Source organism: Mastomys coucha, unplaced genomic scaffold (assembly GCF_008632895.1).
Source record: "Mastomys coucha isolate ucsf_1 unplaced genomic scaffold, UCSF_Mcou_1 pScaffold23, whole genome shotgun sequence".
Taxonomy (NCBI): Eukaryota; Metazoa; Chordata; class Mammalia; order Rodentia; family Muridae; genus Mastomys; species Mastomys coucha.
The window spans coordinates 17,023,526-17,047,720 of NW_022196906.1; the positions used below are offsets into that span (position 1 = coordinate 17,023,526).

A 24,195-nucleotide genomic window follows, 5' to 3' on the forward strand; every position below is an offset into this window, starting at 1 on the left:
CTTATCAGCGAGTACATACCCTGTGTGTTCTTTTGCGACTGGGTTACCTCCTCAGGATGATTATTTTCTAGTTACATCCATTTGCCTAAGAATTTCATGAGGTTATTGTTTTTAATAGCTGAATAGTACCCCACTGTGTAAATTTATCACATTTTCTGTATACATTCCTCTGTTGAAGGACATCTAGGTTCTTTCCAGCTTCTGGCTATTATAAATAAGGCTGCTATAGACATAATGGAACATGTGCCCTTGTTATATGTTGGATAATCTTTGGGGTATATGCCCAGGAGTGATATAACTGGGTCCTCAGGTAGTACTATGTCCAGTTTTCTAAGGAAACACCAGACTGATTTCCAGAAGGGTTACACCAGCTTGTCATCCCACCAGCAGTGGAGGAGTGTTCCTCTTTCTCCACATCCCTGCCAGCATCTGCTGTCACCTGAGTTTTTGATCTTAGCCATTCTGACTGATGTAAGGTGGAATCTCAGGGTTGGTTTGATTTGCATTTCCCTGATGACTAAGGTTGTTGGAAATTTCTTTAGTTGCTTCTCAGCCATTTGAGTTTCCTCAGTTGAGAATTTTCTGTTTAGCTCTGTTCTCCATTTTTTATTATGGTTATTTGTTTCTCTGAAGTCTAATTTCTTGAATTCTTTGTATATATTGGATTTTTAGCCCTCTATTGGATGTAGGATTGGTAAAGATCTTTTCCCAATCTGTTGGTTGCTCTTTTGTCCTATTGACAGTGTCCTTTGCCTTACAGAAGCTTTGCTATTTTATGAGGTCCCATTTGTTGATTGTTGATATTAGAGCATAAACCATTGCTGTTCTGTTCAAGAAAATTTCCCCTGTGCCCATGTGTTCAAGGCTCTTCCCCACTTTCTTTTCTATTTGTTTCAGTATTTCTGGTTTTATGTGGCAGTCCTTGATCTCACTTAGACTTGAACTTTCTACAAGGAGATAAAAAATGGATTGATGTGCATTCTTCTACATGCTGACCACCAATTGAACCAGTACCATTTGTTGAAAATGCTGTCCTTTTTTCACTGAATGGCTTTAGCTCTTTTGTCAAGGATCAAGTGACCATAGGTGTGTGGGTTCATTTCTTCAGTTCTATCCCATTGATCTACCTGCCTGTCACTGTACCAATACCATGCAGTTTTTTTTATCACAACTGCTCTGTAATACTGCCCACTCTCTTTCTACCTATTCAATATAGTACTCAAAGTCCTACCTGGAGCAATTAGACAACAGAAGGAGACCAAAGGGATACAAATTGGAAAGTAAGAAGTCAAAATATCACTATTTGCAAGTGATATGATAGTATACTTAAATGATCCCAAAAAATTCCACCAGAGAACTCCTAAACCTGATAAACAACTTCAGCAAAGTGGCTGGATATAAACTTAACTCAAACAAATCTACTTAAAGGATAAACAGGCTGAGAAGAAAATTAGGCAAATGATACCCTTCTCAATAGTCACAAATAATATAAAATACCTTGGTGTGATACTAACCAAGTGAGTGAAAGACCTGTATGACAAGAACTTCAAGTCCTTGAAGAAAGAAATTGAAGATCTCAGAAGATGGAAAGATCTCCTATGCTCATGGATTGGCAGGATTAACATAATAAAAATGGCCATCTTGCAAAAGCAATTTACAGATTCAATGCAATCCTCATCAAAATTCCCACTCAGTTCTTCATAGAGTTAGAAAGAGAAGTCTGCAAAATCATTAGGAATAACCAAAAATCCAGGATAGTGAAAACTATTGTCAACAATAAAAGAACCTCTGGGGGAAGTCACCATCCCTGACCTCAGCAATAGGTTCTTTAAGTCACATTCTGGCAAGCAAGAACACTGGCAGTAATGTTTGGCTTTCTATGGGACTTTGCTGGCCAGCAGTTCCAAATAAAAGAATCTGTTCCTAACACTTGGTCTTCTATTTGTTGGCCTATGACAGCTAGTAGGAGCATTGTTATCTTATTATACAGAAACTGTAAACTCTATCAAATATATATGTATGTATATATATATACACATATATGATTATCTATCATATGTGATAGATATATATCATATATGTGATATCATGTATGTATGTATGTATGTATGTATCTGTCTATCTGTCTATCTATCATCTATCTATCTATCTACCTACTATTTGTCTGTCTGTCTTTCTATCTATCTATCTAGCTAGCTATCTACTATCTATCTATCTATCCTCTATCTTATCTATCTATCTATCTATCTATCTATCTATCTATCATCTATCTATCTACCATCTATCTATCTGTCTGTCTGTTTGTCTATCTATCTATCTATCTATATCTGTCTATCTATCATCTATCTATCTATCATCTATCTATCATCTATCTATCTATCTATCATCTGTCTATCTATTATCTATCTATCTATCTATCTATCTATCTATCTATCTATCTATCTATCTATCTATCTACCATTCATATATATGAAGCTATACAGTAGTAGGCTCCCTTATGAACTTTCTAAAGGTCTTTAGAATTAGACATTCCTCCCTGTAGTGTTTTTTGTCCTCTGTCCTCTTTGCCGTATAAGCCAGGATGACTTCAAACTTATAATCCTCCTGTCTTAACCAGGTTTAGCTTATACCTATTGCTTTATGTCTCACATATTTTTCTTGATTTTATTTTATTATTAGTTATCATATATTTGCTTTAATAGTTATATACTTACATCCTTTTTTGAAATATATAAACTCTTTCTGATAGCAGAATACCTAAGTATTTGTTTAGTAATCTTGTAACTAACTGTATCATGATAAAGTTATACTTTTCTGTGCATGTGAGCTTCCTTAAAAAATAGATCTACTCATATTGCCTCCACTCTTTCAAAGATTTGACAGTTTTTCTATCTACTGTATTAAAGCAAGAGTTCAACATTGACCCACATTATCAATCCAGGCATGTTCCTTGCATTTTGTCTTAAGATTCTTTATTGAGTCTGAACAACTCAGCATTCTCTAAATACTTTGTGCTTTTTCCAGGTTTCTTTGTTTTGGAATATTTTTGTCTTTTATTTTTCTCTAAGTATGTGGCTTTGAGATACTGGGGTTTTGAAAGGCATAGCTGACATGCTCCAAGAGAAATTCCTGGGGCCTCCTTTCCTCTTATTCTTGTCCCCTGGGGATATGACCATTCTACTACTTTCTACAGGGCCCTACTGTTTAGTTTTTATTCAATTTCTCATCCTTAGGTAGAAGGCCTCCAAAACTGTATTCTTCATCACCTTCATACTTTATTTGTATCTCTACACAGATACATAGTTGGTATCTACAATATATTATTAAAGTTTTAATTTTAAAATAATTACAGACCCACAGGAATATATGACAATACTGTATGTAATCCAACATGCCATTCACCCAGGTTCCTTTAGGGGAAGCATCATAGACAACTATAGCATAACACCCAAACCAGGAAGTTGTCCTTGACCCCTCGTGGACTTTTAGAATGAATTAGTGGAGTTTCTCATGAAAAAAGGCAAGCCTTGATATAGATTGGTACCTAGATACCAGGCTTTTAGAAAGGATGGCAACAGTTGCTAAGGATCGGAGCAAGATGTGCATCTGCAGGTAAACTGGTTAAGGTTCAGATTACAGTGACATTTGGGTTGAGCAGTGAGCAGCCTTGTGCATAGAAACATGGAGGCTGGATAATAGGGACTGAACATCATGCTGGTGGGTGGCAGAGAGAGGTATAGGACTGTTATGTGACCCATGAAGCAGTGTTTTATAAATGTTAGTTTGATAGTGATATTCAGGATCAGGAAGGTCTGAGATGTAAGACAGCACCTTAACCAAGGTTTAGGAAAGCTGGGAAAACGGTGAAGTTCGTGAAAGGATTTTGTTGTATGTATAATGTGTTTTATTTCATTTATAATACACCTTAAAACATGATGACCTGTACAAGAACAATATATGGATTGAAATCTCTGAAAGACAAGACTGGTAAATGATGAAATTAGAAAGTAAAGGCACCAGTCAGGATAGCTAAGATCAAAACCTCAGGTGACAGCAGATGCTGGTGAGGATGTAGAAAAAGAGGAACACTACCTGAGGACCCAGCTATACCATTCCTGGGCATATACCCAGAAGATGCTCCAACATATAACAAGGACACATGCTCCACTATGTCTAAAGCAGCCTTATTTATAGTAGCTAGAAGCTGGAAAGAACCCAAATGTCCCTCAACAAAGGAATGGATACAGAAAATGTGGTACACTTACACAACGGAGTACTACTCGGCTATTAAAAACAATGAATATATGAAATTCTTAGGCAAATGGATAGAACTAGAAAATATCATCCTGAGTAAGGTAACCCAGTCACAAAAGAACACACATGGTATGTACTCACTGATAAGTGAATATTAGCCTCAAAGCTTAGAATACCCAAGATACAATCCACAGACCATATGAAACGCAAAAAGAAGGAAGACCAAATTGTGGATGTTTCAGTCCTTCTTAGAAGGGGAAACAAAATACTCACAGGAGGAAATATGGGGACAAAGTGTGAAGCAGAAACTAAAGGAAAGGCCATCCAGAGACTGCCCTACCTAGGTCTCCATCCCATATGCAGACACCAATCCCAGATACTATTGTGGATGTCAAGAATTGCTTGCTGACAGAAGCCTGATATAGCTGTCTCCTGAGAGGCTTTGCCAGAGCCTGACAAATATTGACAAATATTGGCAGATGCTCTCAGCCAACCATTGGACTGAGCATGGAGACCCCAATAGAGGAGTTAGAGAAAGGACTGAAGGAGCTGAAGGGATTTGCAACCCCATAGGAAGAACAACAGTGTCAACCAACCAGACCCCGAGAACTCTCAGGGACTAACCAAAGAGTGTTCATGGAGGGGAGGGAGACATGGCTCCAACTGTGTTTGTAGCAGAGTATGGTCTTAATGGGCATCAATGGGAGGAAAGGCCATTGGTCCTGTGAAGGCTTGATGCCCCAGTGTAGGGGAATGCCAGGGCAGGGAGGAGGTGGGAGTGGGTGGATAGGTGGGGTAGCATCCTCATAGAAGCAGGGGGAAGGGGGATGGGATAGAGGGTTTGCAGAGGGGAAACCAGGAAAGGGGATAAACATTTGAAATGTAAATACATAAAATATACACTAAAAATAAGAGTTAAGGGTAGGATGAAGGGGATTGCAACCCTATAGGAAGAACAACAATATCAACTTACCCAAATCTTTTAGAGTTCCCAAGGACTAAACCACCAACCAGAGAGTATACATGAGCTTGTCCATGGCCCCCAGCACATATGTAGCCGAGGACAAACATGTCTAGTCTCAGTAGGAGAAAATTTACTTAATCCTGTAGAGAGTTGATGGCTCAGGGAAGGGGATGCTGGTGGGGGTGAGGTGGAGATGGGAGGGTGGGTGAGGGAGCACCATCTCAGAAGCAAAGGGCAGGGGTTGGAGTGAAGAACTCAGTGTTGGACTAGGAAGGGGGAAATATTTGGAATGTAAATAAATAAAATAATTTAATAAAATAAAAATAATTTTAAAAAAAGAAGAAAGTAAAGGTGATTTGTAATAACCATGGAAATGGCGAATTCAGTCATGAAGCAACTGTGTAGCAGCTTGCTTTTTCTCCTTTCTTTCTTTCTTTCTTTCTTTCTTTCTTTCTTTCTTTCTCTTTCCTTCTTTCTTTTAAACCATGTGTTTTCTTAATCTGAAAAATATAAGGTAGCCCCTTGTTCTTAAGCAATGCATTGTTACAGAATTGTTTTGAAATGAACTTAACTTGAATAAGTAAAGGAAACATTCCATTATAAATAGGGTGCACATTCCTCTCTGTCATAATGGAGTCTGTGAGGAGAGGAATGGAGGATTAGCGGAAGAATATTTGAGTCTAGGATTAGAGCTGAATCTGACAAGAGAAGCAATTGGGAGGCACTCCAGAGGAGGCCCGACCATCAAAGACCCAAGAAAACAGCATTATCCCACTGTGTGCTTAGCAAACACTCGTTGATAGACGTGCTGGCCAGTGACTAATTACACTGTGATGACCGAAGACCAGGTTCTTGGAAGAGGAGCCGTTAATACAGGAATAGAATCCCGGCATTTGGGGGTTGCAGGAATGTCTTTCCATGCAGATGTTTAGACTAATATGACACTCAACATTCTAAAGATAATTGGGAAGAAACCTGCCTGAATGTTGGGAGATAAACTGAATACCTTGGAAAGGACATTGCTGCTCTTATTTCTCACTCCTGTCACATGACCCTGTGAGCCCACGCGTATAGAGGTAAACATGTAGAATACCCTCCTCCAGCTGTAAATGGGAGCTGTCTTCTCTTTGGACTATTTGTATTGGAAATATTATAGTGGGAGCCTAACTATGTGCAGTTTTCAGTATCATTGAACAGCTGAGCCAAAAGGAAGGATCCCTTAGTCATTCTCATGGAAGACATTTTCTGAGGCTTTGTATCATATGAAAAAAATCTCACATTCTACTTATATTTGTGAGATTTCTAATATGAGAGTGAAATTTGATGTTCATTTCAACAGTTTCTGGCAATAAAAATAAAATTATGAAGGATTGCTACTGATTAACCATAGACCTGTAGCCCCTCCCCCAACACAATTTTTAAAAGAAATTATTTATTTATTTTTACTTATTCACTTTACGGTCCGCACACTGCCCCCCTTCCCAGTCACCCTCTCTCACAATCATTCCCCCATCCCCTCTACCCTTCTCCTGAGTGGTTGGGGGCCCCTTGGGTATCCCCCACCCTGGCATTTCAGTTCTCTGCAAGGCTGGGTGCTTCCCCTCCCACTGAGGCCAGACAAGGTAGCCCAGCTGGAAGAACACATCCCACAGACCGGCAACAGCTTTTGGGATAGCGCTCCAAGCAGGGAGGACTAGATCCAGTCCATGGATGCTCTTTGCCCCAACCCAATTTTTGTCCTCTGAGCTATCACTCACATCTGCTGTCACATCAGTGAACTTGTCCTCAGCAGTCACACTGTGCTGACTCTCCTCAAATTTGTAATAAATATGTATCTTGTTTTCTCCCCTCGCCTTTTGCTCCTCATTCCTACTTTCTTTCTGAGTAATTAAAATTTTAACAATAAGATAAATCTGTCTCTCTCATCAATGGGGGAAACTCATGAACACTATTGAAAGAGTAATAATTATTTTTTCATTTTCTTTTAGATCTGTAGGATGGCTATAGAAGTGATTTTAATTACTACTCTAAAGCTGTTCTGGAACCAGGTGCTTACATAAGATGGTCATTAATTTAGATCACATTGTTTTCAGTAACAAGTTGCTTCAATACAGGAAGCATTTGTATCCGTGAGGGCAGATCCAGCGAGGAGGCTCAAGCCCGTGGCTTCCTTATTTTTAATGTTGGCCTGACTAGAAACATGCTACTTCTGATAGTGCTCAACCACGCCAAACAACAGTGACTTTCTTCCAGAATTGTCATGCTGGATGTAAGCAGGCTGTGTTGCCAACCTTTGAAAACATCTTTTCATAGTGAACTTTGAAGTTTTAAGTGTTTTCATTCCAACAAGTCACTGAATGGTCGAACATGGTTTACATGTAGTATAGATAACAGTTAAAATTTAAAACATGAGCCAATTCTTCAGCTTCTAACGGGTCTCAGCATACATAAATATCCCACTAGAAAGGAAGTTCTTTAGTTGTATAATCTCTCTCAACTGTGTCTTTTTAATTTATTTTTAGTCTTTGAAAGTTTTATACATATATGTAATGGATTTTAGTCCTTTTTCCTCTGTTATATTGTCTCACCAATTATATATTTTTAACTTTTAATTTTGTTAAGTCATTTACTCTTCTTAATGCATCTCATTTGGCTTGGGTCTTTGTGCCCTGTAAGCCTGCTTTCTGAGCTGTCCTTTAGGGTCATGCAGAAAATGCTACCAGAAAGTGTTGTTGCTGCTTTTGGAAGCTGTGGTTTATGCTGACGCCGGCAGGATAGTTTTATTTAGCACAGGTGTTTGCATGTTGGCTCTGCTAAGATATTTTTGACATTTGTTAAAAATAATCTTGGAAATAATTACAACTGCAGATAACTAAATGAACAGTCCTGCTGGACCTTGGCGAGGTGCCAGGCTCCAGTCACAGCTGCTGTAGCTATAGGCAGAGATAGCAGCAGGTGCTGAGGGCTCAGATGTGAGAAAGCAAAACGTGATGCATCAACCTCTGTAAACAGAGCATGCACTTAGTGGTCATGGCTGCATACTTGTACAAAAGGAGTGGAGTTGTTATCTTCTGTTTAAAGATTCAGTAAAACCCGTAGCTACAATATTTTAAAAACTGAATGTATCAGTTTGTTAAAAAAAAAAAATCCATTCTTGTATCCTTTATATTTTAGTTCCTCTAAAAATGCCATCATATTCCAAGCCAAGGCTGAGGCAACAGGATGAAATTTGTTTAGTGCGAACTGTGTCCCAGGTATCACTCTACACACTGGATTACACTGTTCAACCAGCACAGCACAGCCCTTGCTTTTGAAGAGCTCGCTTTCTGTGGGTGGGGGGTGTGAGGGGGGGCTGTCAGTACACAGGGCAGCAAACTCCAACTCTGTACTGTAGAAAGTGGAATAAAAAAAAGGTTAAAGGGGAGAGGGCTGGGATGTCAGTCACGTGCTTTGACTTCCCTCTCTGTTCTTCCTTCAGTTAGGAAGAGCTTGGGGATAGTTAATTACTTGAAAGCGATTCCTTATATGACTAATTAAAATAATTATGAGTTTGACCATTTATATTTAGGTTTAGCTTATTAATCATAATATTATTGGGTCTCTATAGTTTTTTTTTTCTGATCAAAGAATGTGTTTCAGTTTCCAGAAAAGGAACCAGAGTAATTATAAGGAATGTTTTCTAATTAATAAATGTATTTGATAAAATATATGCAGTGATCATTAAAATGACTTGTACCATAAAATGCTGAGAAGATCTTTTGGCCTTACATTATTATAGTGCTGTACTCTTAGCCACAACCGGATGCTGCTCTCTCTTGCTAAAGCTGCCCAGACTGATGCCTCTGCTGGTGGAGACCTTGTTACCCATTTCTACATCTCTATAATCAAATACAACTGGAACACAGAAGGTGGCCTAACAGTATTTAGAATTGACTTTAAGTGACATTCCCATTGACTCCTCTTCCTCCTTTTCATGTGTTGCAGTTCTCTGTCCCTCCCCCAGGCTGCCCACTTTCTCTTCCCCTGCCATCTCTGGCCTGCTATGTTCTACTCCAGAACCTTATGGATTGCTACCCTAGACTCCATGTCAGTTTTTAGCTCAGGTCTAATCTTTGACTTTCTTGGATCTACTCTGGAACTAGAACTTGTTGTACAACTTGTTGAACTGGCCCTGTTTCACCTCCTTTCATGAAGTGAACTTCACAGCATCTTTCTCTGTTAATCAGAATATTACTCACCTATATTCTACTCATTTTCAATCTCATTTAGAGCAAAATTGATCTGCATTGTTTGCTCAGTTGGCTTTTCCCTTAACCCATGCAGGAGACTTCCATTTATTATGTTGTGCTGTGAAGAGCAAGTTTGGTCACAGCACACTCCACTCTCCTATCAGTTTACTTCAAAATTTCCCTGTGAATGAACTCATTTTTGTCCTTAATAGACTTCATTCATGTGCTAGACATTGGTGGTTAGTAAAGAGAGGCTTCCTGTCCTTATAGAGTGTCTATTTGTGTTGAAAAGCCAGATAATAAGCAGTTAGACAGCTAAAGGGCAGAGTTGTGGATTTGTTAAGTGTATGCAACAGAGCTGACAGGGCTCATGGCAAGTCCTGTAGTGGATATAAGGAGTGCTACCTGGAGTAGCTCTGCTGACGAATCGCCTTCCTCTCTAAAACCAAGCCATGGAGGAATGTAGCTTTCCATCATTCCAGGCCTTCAGCTATATCAGTCTGGAATCCTGTCTCCTTGCCTCTCCATTTCTCCCTTTCCTTCTCATGGACTATTTCTTGATGCTCTTGAGAAAAAGAGATAGCAGAAAAGTAACTCATGTATTTTTCTTTATATTCTGGGATAAAGAATTTGTGTGCTAGTTAACCAAATAAAATAAAATAAAATAAGAACCAGAAAGCCACTAAGTCCTCTTACATGGGACAGCATGATTTGATGCATGCTTTAAGAACATGCTGTGCCTGCTGTGTGGGGTTAAGGAGCTGGGTCTACAATGGGACAGCTAGATCTAGTGCTTGAGTGTAGATGAGTGGCCAAGTGATTGGACACATGGCAATAAAGCTACAAACAGACGATCTGAGGAATCCTTCAGAGGCTAGAGTACACAGGCCTTGGCAGTTGACCTGTTTGGTGTGAGGTAAATGAGAGGCAGAGATGGCTTTTGACTTTAATTGTGAACTAGTGGTCAGCATTGCTGGTGAAAAGGAGGGGTCAGTGAGCACAGTGTGGGGTAAACGGATTAGGGGGTGCAAAATCGAAGGCTCACCTTGGCTATGCTTCATCTGAGAGGATGACAGGACTAGATCTCCAGAGACAAGGCTGACCCGCAGTAGCTAGCCTGTCAGGAGATGGGGCCTGTTTGTGGATTTAGAGATGGATGGGTTCCCTTCTGTAGGGGGAGCAGAGAGAAGGGGGCTGGTTTAAGCTGAAAGGCCTTCCAACATTCAGAGGTCAGGTAGAAGGAAGGGCAGGAGCCAACCTCGGAAATTAGGAAGAAGCAGCCAAGAAATGAGCAAGAGGAAAACTGTGAGAAAGTAGCCACGTGGAAGCCGGAGGAGTGCAGGGTCTCCAGGGCTGGCAGATGGAGGGTGGCAAGAGGCAAGCAAGGCTGGCATGTTTCTACCTAAGAGTCTCCCCCACATTCCTATCATGGCCTCTGTATGTTCATTCCTTTAATAGGTTTACTAGAAGTAAAGTTTACATGTATCATCATAAACTAGTTTTTGGTATATAGAAATAGCAAATATAAGACCTATAGGACACAAATGAGCTTCTCCATCTTAGGGGTCCTAAGATAGAGACTTAGGACACACCTTAGAGTCATCCTCCTGGTTTTACCCAGGCTTTTTGCATTTATCTTCCTGGTGTCCCTGCCTGTTCCCTTCTTATCGTTTCGTGGTCGGAAAGGAAGCCTAGGCCTCGTGGATTGGGGTCACCTCCTCCTCCTCTTGACCTTTTAGCTTGGCTAGAGGACTGTCCTCACTCCTTCCTTCCTCGACTCTCTGCTGCTATAGCCAACCAAGCAAAGAAATGCTACAGTCTGACTCCTGTGACTTACAGTAAGTGCTAAACCATGGATAAGAATAGTGAGGGATGGTTCCCTTCCTCATGAAAGAGGGTTCTGATGGGGGAGACAGTAACCAGACTGATACTCTGTGAACAAAGCAGCAGGGCTCGCCATTACTGTTTTTTTTTTTTCATTACTTTTTGTTTTTCAATCCTAAAGTAATCATAAGATACTTAGTTACAAGATGAGGTAGATACTGAGGAAGATAGGGATGATGGCGGTCCAAGGAAATAGATGATGAGTTCACCCATGTCTGTGTTGGCCTGAGTGCTTGTCTCTTGTGTGCCTTAACTGTAAAGATCCTTTCCCGAATGACTGCTCATTGCTTTGCTGTTGGTTCAGACTCCTAGAGATTTGATCATGTTAGTGATTTCATATGCTTCAACCCAATACTTGCCGTCAGTATTTCACAAGGGCACTTCCCATTATTTCTCTAATTGCTGTGTGCTATAAATGAGGGTGTGAAAAATCTTGGTACAGAATATCTAATTGCTACTTTTATTTACACAACTGATAACACTTGGCAGCGTTTGGTGGCATGACATTCTATGTATTGAGTTACCCTTGCTACTGAAGGATTTCCTTGAGAACAGCTTAATTATGGGCTCAATTCACTGTGTGTAGAACCTCATTAGAGAACACTTATCTCTTGTGGCAACAAGGAGGAGCAGTTCATTAACAAAAAGCAAATTATATACTGCACTATTGCAGTCTAGTTCATTCAGTAAATGTAGCTGTTTCCTAGCTCCAGCTGTTAAGCCCCTGGTGCTTGTTATGGTAAATAGTATCCAGCTCGACCTCAAGTGACATACATGGGTGGTGAGCCCTTGATAGTGGTTTCCACTCAGAAAACTTGCTTCTTGTGAGTTTTTTCCTTAGAACATTATGAAGTATCATCTAAGCTTGTGTCTTTAGGAGAATCTGATAGTCATCCTTTTACTGTTTCTCAAATTAGCCTCATAGATTTCAGCATCGGAAAATCAGAATTTTATTTTCCCAGCTGCTTAAATGTAATATATTTGAAGACAGAGGGACTGTCCTGAGATTTTATAGCCTAAATAAATCTATTTTAAAGGTGTGCTGGTCAGAGGCCAGGTGGCATAATGGGATGACATATGAGCTATTCACATTTGAAGGCCTGGCACTAAATTACTCTTGGGATGCCAGGAAAATGACTTTAGAGGTGTCAGTTTGCTGGAGTCCTTGGTGGGCATCTGAGAACATCACAGAACTGTTGTAATGTCTAATATAATGTATCCTCTGTAAATTATATTGCCACGTTACCCACCTAAGGTACAAAAGGGCAGTTTGAATGACTGTAGGAGGCATGCCAAAACCTTGTTTTAATGAGTAATGAGAATTACAAGCCAGTCTACAGGAAGGTCTAGAGGCTTGTATGAAGGACTAGGAATTGAAACTTAAACTTTTTTGTTTCTCTAATCTTTGTCTGGCTCATCAGTTATTCAGCCAGTATTTACTCTAGCCTGTTTTTTCTGAGCCCTTGCCATCTTAGGCATGGATTTTATAACAAGACCCAGTACCTTTCCTCTCCCCGTGGCTGGAGGTCTCCTATAAATGCCAATAAGAATATTTCAGAGAAGTATTATGAGGAACTTATTAGTACTCCAAAAATGCTATGATAACCCCATGTTGATGTTCACTCATCTCCCAGGGTCCCAGGTATTTAAAAGCACTGCTGACCAGGAGTTCTTTATATTAGCATTTGCTGTTTGACTAGATTTTTTAATTACTTAAAAGATAATCATATTAATTCATTTTTATTTAGTATCTGAATCAAAGATTTCCTTATTATAGGAATACAGTGTATGGCTAGCCAGAACTGTTCCTGAATTTAAAGAAGTAGAATGTTCCAAAGGTAGTAGCTAGACTCTGAAGTTTTGCTTATTTTTTATTCCACTTATTGTATGTTTGTATGTATGTATGTATGTATGTATGTATGTGTTTATGTATATTTGCATGCCATGGGGCTCATGAAAGAGAAGTCTCAAGAGTCACTTCTTTCCTTTCATGATGGGGTCCTGAGGTCCTCAGACTGGGCAGCCTGTGCCTGTATCCCTGAGCCATCCGGCTGGCTACAGACTTACCTCCTGCATCCTTCACCCATTTAACCCTGTTGCCTTTTCTCCTAGCCTTAAGCCTCTGAACAGGTGCTGTGCTTAGTGATCTGTTGCCAGAGAAAGCTCAAGTAGAGAAAGCAGCAATGGCAGGTTCCAGTACTGACAGTGCTGGGCAGAGTGTTGGCTCTGAACTTAGTACTTAGCAGGTAAAACAGAAGTTGAACAGAGAAACAAAGACATGTCCCTAACAAAGCATTCATCCTAGTAGGGAAGGGAAGCAATGTGAAGCAGCAGACATGATGAACTGAGGTACATGATAAAAGCAGCAAGCTAGGAAGTGTAGCACCGCCCAGCAAGAGGCAGAGGGAGAGCCAAGAAGCTGTTCAGCAAAGACATGCATGGGAGGTGACACCGGAAAGATGGGCTGAGGGTGGCGGTGAAGGTTCACTAGGTAAATATGGGGGTGGGGTAGACAGTCTAGACACTGGCCAAAGCACAGACAGGATTCAAATGAGGGAGGGGAGGAAGCCAGTGCTAGGATTGGTGGCAGAAGGTGGCCAGGGCCTGGCATACAGCACATCTCATCAAATCATGGGCATTCTTAAGACAACCCACGTTCTGTGAACCTGAGTCTCAGTCCAAGTGAAGGGCTAGTACTGTGAAGAGCTAGTCTGCACACAGCTCCAGGCCATTGTGAGCAGATCTTGCAGCGTGGCGAAAAGCATATTATATTCAGGGGCCTGCAACTGCTCCATGCTCAGGCATTTATCACTTGAAAGTGGAGGAGTCAAACCGTGCAAGAATGTTTGAGAAAATGAATAATTTAAGGAGGAGGAAAGCATGAATAATGAATTTTAGAAAGAGAAACTTTGCTGTGATTAGAGGTTTATAATTTTCATTTTACAGTAAAATATGGCTGGCTGCCGCGCTCGTCGGCCGACTTCATCGAAGTACAATTAGGCCCAACACATTAGTGCCTCAATGTGATGTGCAGGCTGAAGTCTGGCTGCTTGTGCCGAAACATTAAATTTTAATGTATTCAGCTTGAGCCTAAGTGGCCACAGATGATTCACAACGCTGCTCTCTACGTTTGGTGAAAACGATTGTTAGCAAGAGAGTTGTCCCAGTGGCCACAGTGGTCTCGAGCCGATTTCCTAAACATTCCTGTGTTTGTGGGAGATTAGAAATAAACTGGGCATTGGTGGTCGGTAAAGCACTGTGATAATTGCTCCAAAACCACAGGAAAATTGATAATGATAAAGTAGAACTCAGTAACTCCTGACACTTCACTTTTAAATTCCTGATGTCAAGAAGGTACAAATGATAAAAAGATGCTCTTTAAAAATGGAGTTAGCCAACCATGAGAACTTTTGTTTATTTGTTTTGTTTTGTTTTGATTTGTTTTGTTTTTTTTCTCTTTAAAAAACAAATGCCAAGAGTTAGCTCCTGGTCAGAGGCACAATGAGCTGGTAGACTTGCCTGGCTGAAATTTAGACAACAACTTAGCCTGATCTAAGCAGGTTTTGGCTGGGGTACATGAGACTTAAAACAAACCTAAATAGCCTGAGACGAACTCAAATGCTCACCTGCGCTAGCCACTGTCCGGATACTGAAGAGCCTGTGAAACACCCACCAGCCAGATTCCTGATCTTGTGCAGCCCACGGGGACACCTGTGACGTCACCACTCTCAGGGCTTGGCATTCCTCATAGCCTCCCTACCAACTCTTAGAATATGCCACAGCTCACCATCTTGTCATAGCCTGGGCTATGTCCCCTCAGCCCTTCCACCTCACTGCCACCAGTGAATCACACTGCTATTATTCCCCTAACTGCAGCCCAACCTTGCTGCACTCCTGCCTATGAGTGCCACCTTGGCTACTCCAGTGAGCTGACTTCTGTATTCCTTTGTAGCTCAGTCACTGTCTAAGGTCACTGCCCCCCTCTTCTTGGCTCCCCATGTCCCTCTCCTTCTGGGGCATAGCTTTACCCTCATGTTTATTAGCACACGATTATAAAGTCACACTGTCCTAAGATGAATTTCTCATAACCCTGCCCAGACCCCGGCTCCTCGAGGACCAGGATTCTGCCACAGACTGGAGGCTCTCAGCCATGTCTGTGGGAGACGTTCAATGGAAGGTGAATGAGGGTAGGCAGTGCCTCTCTCTCTAGGCCCCAGCATTCCAGAGAACTGAATATTCTCCAAACGAGTCCAAGTGCCATCCTAGAAAACTCTTAACAAGCAAGATGACAAAACTTAATCTTCACTACCACATTGCAAGCAATTTGACTGCTGATCTTTCTAAATGAAAACATCTTTACAATCCTTCTATTTCATCAATGAGCTCAGTGCAAACCTGCCTTAGCTCTATGAACTCCTCAGGAGACACATGCATTAACTAGGACAAAGTTAGTCATACCCGGGGGTAGGCTGTGGTTCAGGTGGTCAGGGAAGTGCATTTACTTTGGCAAAGTCGAAAGAGGCTTCCTCCTCCTCCTTGAGGTGGCTTCAGTGAGGTAACAGACTTGGCTAAACAGCAGTCATATTCTAGGACTGAAAGATATAGTCTCCATTCTAAATGTCCAGACACTTCGGTATCTGAAAACACCGTAGAAAAGCAGAGGCTTATGTGCTGCATCTCCAGGGACAGGTTTCCAGTGCCTCGTGCTCATGGGCTCCATTATCCCAGGAGCATCTCTTCGGGAAGGACTTCCCTTAATGGTTAATGTTAATCCCTCCTGTTATAACTCAATCTCATTTCCCTGTGTCCTGGCCTCACTGGAAATAAAACCAAACCAAACCAAAACAAACAAACAAAACCCAAACAACAAGTACTCAATAGTAGCCATTTACCCCTTTGTTAACTGAAGATGTCGACTTGCCCCAGATGGCTTTGCTTGCACACTAAGTGTGCCTACATTTGCTCTCTCCCCTGATGCTGCTCCCTACAGACTTTGAGTCTAAAATGTTCTTTGCAGCAAGTATCAGGGACCATAAAATTCAAATGCAGTATTAATATATGCTGATGGAGGAAAGGTTCCCATTAATATAGTAGATCTAATCCTAATACTGAGGACAATTAAAAAAACTGAATTAGCTACTCAAAGAAAAGCGAAGTATGTTTTTCCTGCATCCCTGGAATGATATCATGTAGGCATTTTTAATCTGCTGGCTAGACAGAATCCATCTTAAATCTACCCCAAGTTAAATTCATTATTTTCTACTAAGTTCACTACAAACCCTGCAATTGTGAGAGTCTCAGATCCTAAACTGATCTTGACATGTTTAATCTACAAAAATCTAATGGGCCTAGTGTCTTGAAACTCTGGAGATAAGAGCAAGAGAAGAGAGAGAACCGTTGCGAAAGCCCAGACCAGCGGTTCTCTATCTGTGGGTCACGATCACTACTGTCGTCCTGCAAGTCAGATATTTACATGATGAGTCATAACAGTATCAAGATTACATTTATGAAGTAGCAATGAACTGATCTTATGGTTGGGGTCACCACACATGAGGAGCTGTACTCAAGGGTCAGTCACAGCATCAGGAAGGTTGAGACCCACTGGCCTAGACAGTTTGCCTTGGGACTGGCCATCTAAACAAAGTATACCATTTAAGCAGCCCTCCGGATGAGATGAATCGTCTCTAGGGTCCAGTGGTAAGTCTGGATGCTAAATAAGGGATTTTTAAAGAATGTGTATAGGTTCTCATCGACTTTATAATGCTGTTCCTAAGATCTCTGTGCGTTACACTAAGGTCAGAATATGGTTTTATTATCAAGATTACTAACAGTTGTTTCATCTGAGCTCATTGTCATCCCGTGCCCATCATTACACCAGACTGCTTTTTAACAACTTTGCAATCTCCACAAGCACAAGAGTGGAAGCCATTTGAGTACAATCATTTTATTTGACCATTTCTCACATCATTCCAATCTGAAATCAAGGTGTCTGTGTAAATGGTTGACCTTGATACGTTTCTCATGGCTGATTCTGTAACTATCTCATCTTAAAATGGAGACTGTGTGATACTTTAACTGTCAAAGGAACTGTGTATTTTGGGTCCCTTTCTTTGCATTTTATGAGCAACTCTTTATTCTAGTTGAGTGTAAAATTGATTCTTCTGTGACTACCTCAATCCTCTATGCCTATAGAGTTACAGGCACGGGTCGCTTAGCTGCAGTATGTACTGTAAGTGATGGGGACAGTGAGGAATGTTGGCCTGGCGTCCATGCCAGTCTGCACCCATTGCTGCAGCAGCCAGGAGGGTGAAGGAGCCGATCTGGACAGTCTTTACTCCAGCCTCACTTCAGGATTGCAGCGACACACACAGCAGCTAGCCTTTAAACTGCAGGTCTCCGCACACTGCTGCCAAGAAGCCCAAGAGCTTACTGGAAGTTATACTTTATTCATTTCTGCTTTGAAAAAGTTGGGTTCCCACTCCCCTGCCCCCCCCCCAAAGTGCCTGGAATTCATCAATTAAAAATACTTCATTATGTTGCTGAATCTTGCTTTAAATACTGAAGATTGCTTTTTATAATGCTACCCCCCACCTCCTCTGTGTAAGAGCAACGTCCTTTTTATTTGCATCTTTTGAGTCCCTTACTCCACAGCATGCCCTCCCTACTCGATGCGGTCATCAGTTCACCCCTCACCGATGATAAGGAGCTCTTATCTGGAATTCTCTTTGTATGGCTGCCGTTAGAAAGCAGCTTGATGATACAAGCATCAGATAATTAGTTGGAGCACTTGTGTGAGAGGCAGTGTGGCCTGCAGAAGTACCCTGGCCTATCTGTGAAGTTACTGCGTGCTTTGGAGTGAGTTCTTGGCCGTTTAGCACAGTGCCTGGCATGTGGGACCTGCTCAGGTCATGGCAGCTTTATTTTACTGTGGTGGTTATAATGAGAAATGATTTGTTTCTTTTTTGTGTCAGATGTTCTAAAACTGTCATGGAAGATTACATAAAGAAATCCTTGGCTGTTACTTTAAAGATCTGATGGGTTTCTTTTGGAAAGGAGGTGAAACGTGTGTGCTCCTTCTGTGATGAGAATAACAATCTCACAACTATTCCTATGTTGCCTTTTTTTTAACCAAATATTTAAGATTGAGAACAGATCCAGACCATTTCTCAAAAAATTGAACATAACGCTGGGAGATAATCTCTCTTTCTGAGGTTTAAAAAAAAAAAAAAGATTTGTTCTAGTTTTTGGAACTGTCCATTGGGAATGTGTGACTGTAGATCTCTACTGTAGAGGATGCTGCGGATTGTACGGTAGGTGAGGCTACATGGGGAACTGAAAATAGCCGAAGGGCTAATACTGAACTAGTAGACTTAAATCTGCACTTAATCTACTCCTGTGTCTATTCTCAACAGTGGTTAAATCATTCTCTTCATAAGGACATTGAAATGTCAGGAAGGCTATGGAGGGCGGGCTGTGTAAGGCACCTTATGCCAGTGTCTGGTGCAGGGTATGTATAAAGTCTATATTTAGTCCAGAGGTACCAGATTGTGGTATTCCCTTGTCAATGAAGGGATGCCATTGCTCCCATTTCAGTAGTCTCTCTTTAGTTCTGACTTGGGGATTTGAATAACAGCCATCAGCTAAGAGTCAGAGCAGAGCCCATAGCAACGGAGCATGAGGCCAGTCAGCCTCTGGGATGAGCTGTCTTGTTATGACTGAAAAATACAGCCATAGATAAATCAACACATCTTAAGTATCAGTGGCAGCAGCTCTTAGCTTTAGGAGAAGGGTGGGAAGTAGAAAGCGCCATGGCACAGTGTTTGATGTAAATCACCTATTTACTCTCAAGGGATTAAAAAAAAAAATCAGAGCAAGTTCTGACTGCAGACAACATCTGGTTCAGTTTCATCTCTGAGTGTCTATTTAGATTTGTTTCCATTAGACATATTCTGTTGCTATCTGCCTTAACCATCATAAATTCCACTGTATTCTTCACATATTCACACATTTATAGACACAATATTGATATGAGCCAATGGAAGACAGGTCACTTCCTGCTATTAGGGTGTTGGCATAGTGTAAGGTTGGTGATGGATGTTCTGGAGACAATGGATTTTTCTTTCTTTAATGTCTACACATTTGTGTTTTAGAGTTTATATATTACAATTGAAATATTTAACTTTATAATTCATAATGTATAATACATGTATTATAGCCTATAAGACAAACATATAGTGCATATATTTTAAATTATGATGATGAGTTATTTCACAAGAGTAAGATTTTTAAAATATGTTTTTAATTGAAATAAAATTTTATTACTTTGCCTTCTTCCTTCTCACAGCCCCTCCCAGTTACTATCCCTCAAACCCTCCATGCCCCCTTTCAAGCTGATAACCCCTTTTTCCTTTGATTATTATGTCACATACATATATGTGTATATGCATGCATGCACATATATATATATATATATATATATATATATATATATATATATGCACACACACAGCTGGCGGAGTCTGGTTTTGTTGTTTGTGGGTGGGTGGTTTCCTGAATTGGACAACCAATAAGTGGCTCATGGCTGGGAGATGCCCCTCCCTCCAGCAGTCATTAGTTACCTGGAGCTCTTTGTCTAGGGCTGAGACCCTTCAAAATCCCCACTTTCCAGGTTACCATGTCCATTGATGCCACCATTGGTCCAGTCTTGTTTATATAGTCATTTCTAGAACAGAATGCTTTATAGCAGACTTCCTGGTATTCTGGATCTTCATTTTTGTTTTTTACCCTCTCTTCCATGATGTTCCTTCAATTATAGCTGCAGGAATTATGGCGTGAATTTTTCAGTTGGGGCTAGGCTCCCATGTGAACTCATGGCTTGCTGGGCTATCTCTGTTTGCTGTAAAGAGAGTCCTCTTTGCTGAGGGATGGTAGCTGGATGAGATTTAGAGTGTAATAAGCAGTTATGCTGATCTAGCAAAGTGGCAATAGTAGAGTCTGCTCTAAGGCCCATGACCTCACTAGCCCTGAAAAGCAGCTGCATTTCTGTCAGGCATGTTTTCCCTCCTGTTGAGTGGCCTTTAACTCTGAATAGACAGCAGTTGTTTATATCTTTATGCCCATCTTAAAATTCTTGATGGTGTTATTTATTTCATCCAAGAAAATAAATTTTGACAGTAAATTCAACAGCTTTAATATCTACACGTTATGAAGATATCCAAATGTTTGTGGCAAGGACCTCTGACCCCAGAATTAAGTTGCTTGGTTGGTTGTCTCTTCCAAGCTTGATAGCCATGATTTGGAAGCTAGAGAGAATGCTTGTTTGCTGTTGATATACTTGTGATTGTTTTCAGGGCTCTCTCTTTTTCTTTAGCAAGGAGAATTAGTGATTCATTATTGTATATGAGCAGTACTTTTTTGCCAAAAAGTTATAAAATACATATGTTATTAATATAAAAACAAAACTTTCAAATGAACAATTCTAAATTGGCTTAAATTTCATTGAAGAAGAATGTGTGTTTGACAAATTAGAGACATATTTCCCGAAGAAAATTATAAGACTAAATATTAGATCCTTGATGTTTAGAGTCTAAGAAGTCACAGTGTAACACTGTAAGAAAAATAACTGTATGATGCAGAAGTGAGTTTCCCGGGGCTGTCAGTTTCCTCCCAGTGGTGCTTCTGTGAGATAATGGGGTCAGTGAAAGGGAAGGAGACCGGAAGGGTCCAGGGCTCTGTTCCCCTTCAGAGTGGAGCCTGATGTCATGTTGAAGCAGATCTAATTAGATGCATGTTACTTAAAGAATCCCCAAATCAGATTCAGGCCACTCTGTTAAAATATAAGGCCAGTGTCTCCGAGGTCATGACCTTATTATGCGTTCTTCTCCCATCTGATACTGTTCTGCTCTTTACTTGACCTAAAATGATATAAATCCCTTCTGTATCCCAGCAGCACCAAGCTCTGCTGAGTCCTGCTCACACCTCTTATGCTCATATTGCATTTGTTTGCCCAAATCCCAGAAGTCTTGTTGTTTTTTGTCTTCTCTGGATACAGGCTTTTCTGAACCTTGTTTGGAGCAGCACTGTCCCTTTGACCATTTCCTTCTCCTTGGCTATTCTTGTTCCCGGTCTCCTGGCTCTGGCATCCTCGAGTCAGACTCTTTTCAGACCCCCCTTCTGTTTAGCCCAGTAACTGGGTGCTTCATTGAGGTCCCTCTTCTCCTTTTGTTCTTACAGGCATTTTAAATCTGTCAGCTACTGTCTGTATGCTGATGACTTACAGATTTGGGTCCTCACCATGTCTGCCTTAAACTTATGGCAATCCTTCTGCCTCAGCCACGGGATTAGAGGTTACATTTATTTCTTTCCTAACTTTGTCTTTCACCATTTTGTGACATGGTAGAGCTGAATTTCCTATATAATTATTAATACTCAGCTGCCTCTATAGAAGTCTTGTTTCTTCCTGCCTTCTCAGTTTGCCAGGACTGCTCTCAGTGGGTGTCACTCCTCAGCATATAGAGCCCCTCCCCCCCACTTCTCAGCATGTAGAGCCCCTCCCCCCACTTCTCAGCATGTAGAACCCCTATCCCAGGAGCTCTTGTTGACCTCCTCACTCTCTCCTCTCACTCCAGCCAAGTCTTACGCTTCTGTGTAAGCCTGTAGATTACCCCGTCATAGATAGACTTATCCCAGTTTGGTAGAATTGTCTTTCAATTCTCAACTATCCCTTATGGACTGTTAATTCTGTGAGGTGTAAGATGGGTTAGCTATGGTTGGTAGGTCTTAGCTTCTTGAAAGCAGTAGATGTTTGTAAACTAATTCTTGTTGACTATCTGCATGGGTGAGCATGGTATCCTTTCTGCTTCCAGAGAAGTTTTGCCAATGTTACCATGTGGTATCATATCTTTGTGTAGTTCCCTATGTGGTCCCAACTTAGATGAAAGCCTGGCTTCTGACCAGCAGGTGTGCACTGAGATGGAGAGAGGCATTACTTCTTTGACAAGGGCAAATCATATCGAATTTCATCAGGCAGGTTGACCTGTACATATTGTTAAAGTATGCTGCTGTGTCTGTTCATTTGCATAAGATAAATATATAAAGAAACTGTAGACATCAGTTACCACAGGGAGTGAGTGAATGGTAGAGGAGTAGAGGAAGAGAGGAGATGGGTGATGGGTAGGGGCATAGAGGGGCAACCATTGCTGAGAACCCCTCCATGGTCACCCAGACTCTTAGAACTGTCATGACTTAAATGCCACGTTTTCAAACAAATGAATATGGCTAGAATATGAGGGGAAATCTGAGGCAGAACATAAAACTTAATGCAGAACTGGACCCTGTTCTGAATTGATAGTGTGAGGGCTGTGTGTAATGGGAAGGAAAGCATGAACTTTTGTATGTTGACTGATAATGTGAAATAGGCTGGGGGCAGAAAGGGAGGCACACAAATACAGTTCAAGTTAATGAATCCATTGCTCATGATGGAGGATTATCAGTCTGAAATTGCTTTATATAAGTAGTAAGCGATGAAGAATTAGGAGAGAGATACCAGAGGCAGTGGTATGTCTCAAGGGTTTTGATCTCTGTATCTGTATATGTGTGTATGTGTTATACATACATTATATGTTACATATAATATAGTATGATTATATGTAATGTATAATATGTATGTATGAATATACATTTGAATGTACATGTTTATGTGGCTTAATGTGAAATACCCCAGCTCTATGTGCCGTAAGGATCTGGGAGTAAAGGCAGATAACTGATGTGAGCAGACCTAGTACCCATACTTCAGTTTCTAATTACCATCTCTCATTTTTAAATTACTTATAATATAGGTACTACATGCTTATGCTTTACATTCTTGTTTTCTTTTTATGCCACAAAGATTGTCCCATGTGTGGGAAAAGCACCACTTTTCAAATATAAGAAAGACGGACATTAACGACAAACATTGAAAGTACCTCTGTTTACAAAACAAAAATGAAACTTAAGTAAGTTGAACATAGGAACCTTGGGTCTTTGAAAACATGACTGATTCTGGGGCAGAGGAAAGAAAACGAAAGAGAGGCCTGGATCATATTGTAGCAGCAGAATATTACAAGCATATTCAAAGGCTCAGAAGCCAACCACAAGGACCTCCAGCAGCCAAAATTGGGAGAATTTAAGGAACAAGTAATTATAGTATTGGATTACAACCCTTAAAATAAGTTAACTATCCCAAACCCATGCTTCCATAAATAACAAATAGAATAAGTAGAGAAGAGATAGCTCTTTTCTCTTAAAGTCCCATTTAATAAATGAAGAATGATTGAGAGAGACACAGAAATGCTACAGACAAGCACCACAGTAATAAGCATTACAAGAAAGGCCTACCAGTAGATGCTAACAGTGTTTGGAGGAACTCTGAGGAGAAACTGTATATTTGTGGAGCCTCAAAGCATTCTTCCAATGAAGCTGCTTACCAAGAAGGGAAAGTATGTCTTATAGCTGAGAGACCTGGGAGACGTTACCTCAACCAAACGACCACAGTGAATGTTGTTAGTAATTAGGCCTCACTCGCCAGCAGATGTGTACTGGGAAGCATGCAGGAAGTCCAACCACACAGAACCAGCAAACAAACTGGAAAATGCTCTGAGAAACGGCTCATAAAAGATGGCAACAGTCCTACTGAAGAGTCCCTCTCACTGGCCACCATGCCCTGAATGAATACAACCCCAATCCATATTAGATGTGACTGCTCTTCATAAATTATTTATATAGTGTGCATTTTGGTGCCAGGTATGTTTTTAATACTTGTAATGCTTTAGGGATTCATTCATACAACTGGATGTGTTAATTCTCCATTCTTTTTGGTTGGCCAGT

General features: G+C 40.7%; 1 protein-coding gene across 12 annotated transcripts in view; it reads left to right on the forward strand.

Annotated features, from left to right (window-relative positions):
- Nucleotides 1–24,195, forward strand: part of Bbs9 (Bardet-Biedl syndrome 9) — a 409,213-nt gene that overhangs the window by 350,377 nt on the left and 34,641 nt on the right. The window lies entirely within an intron of this gene.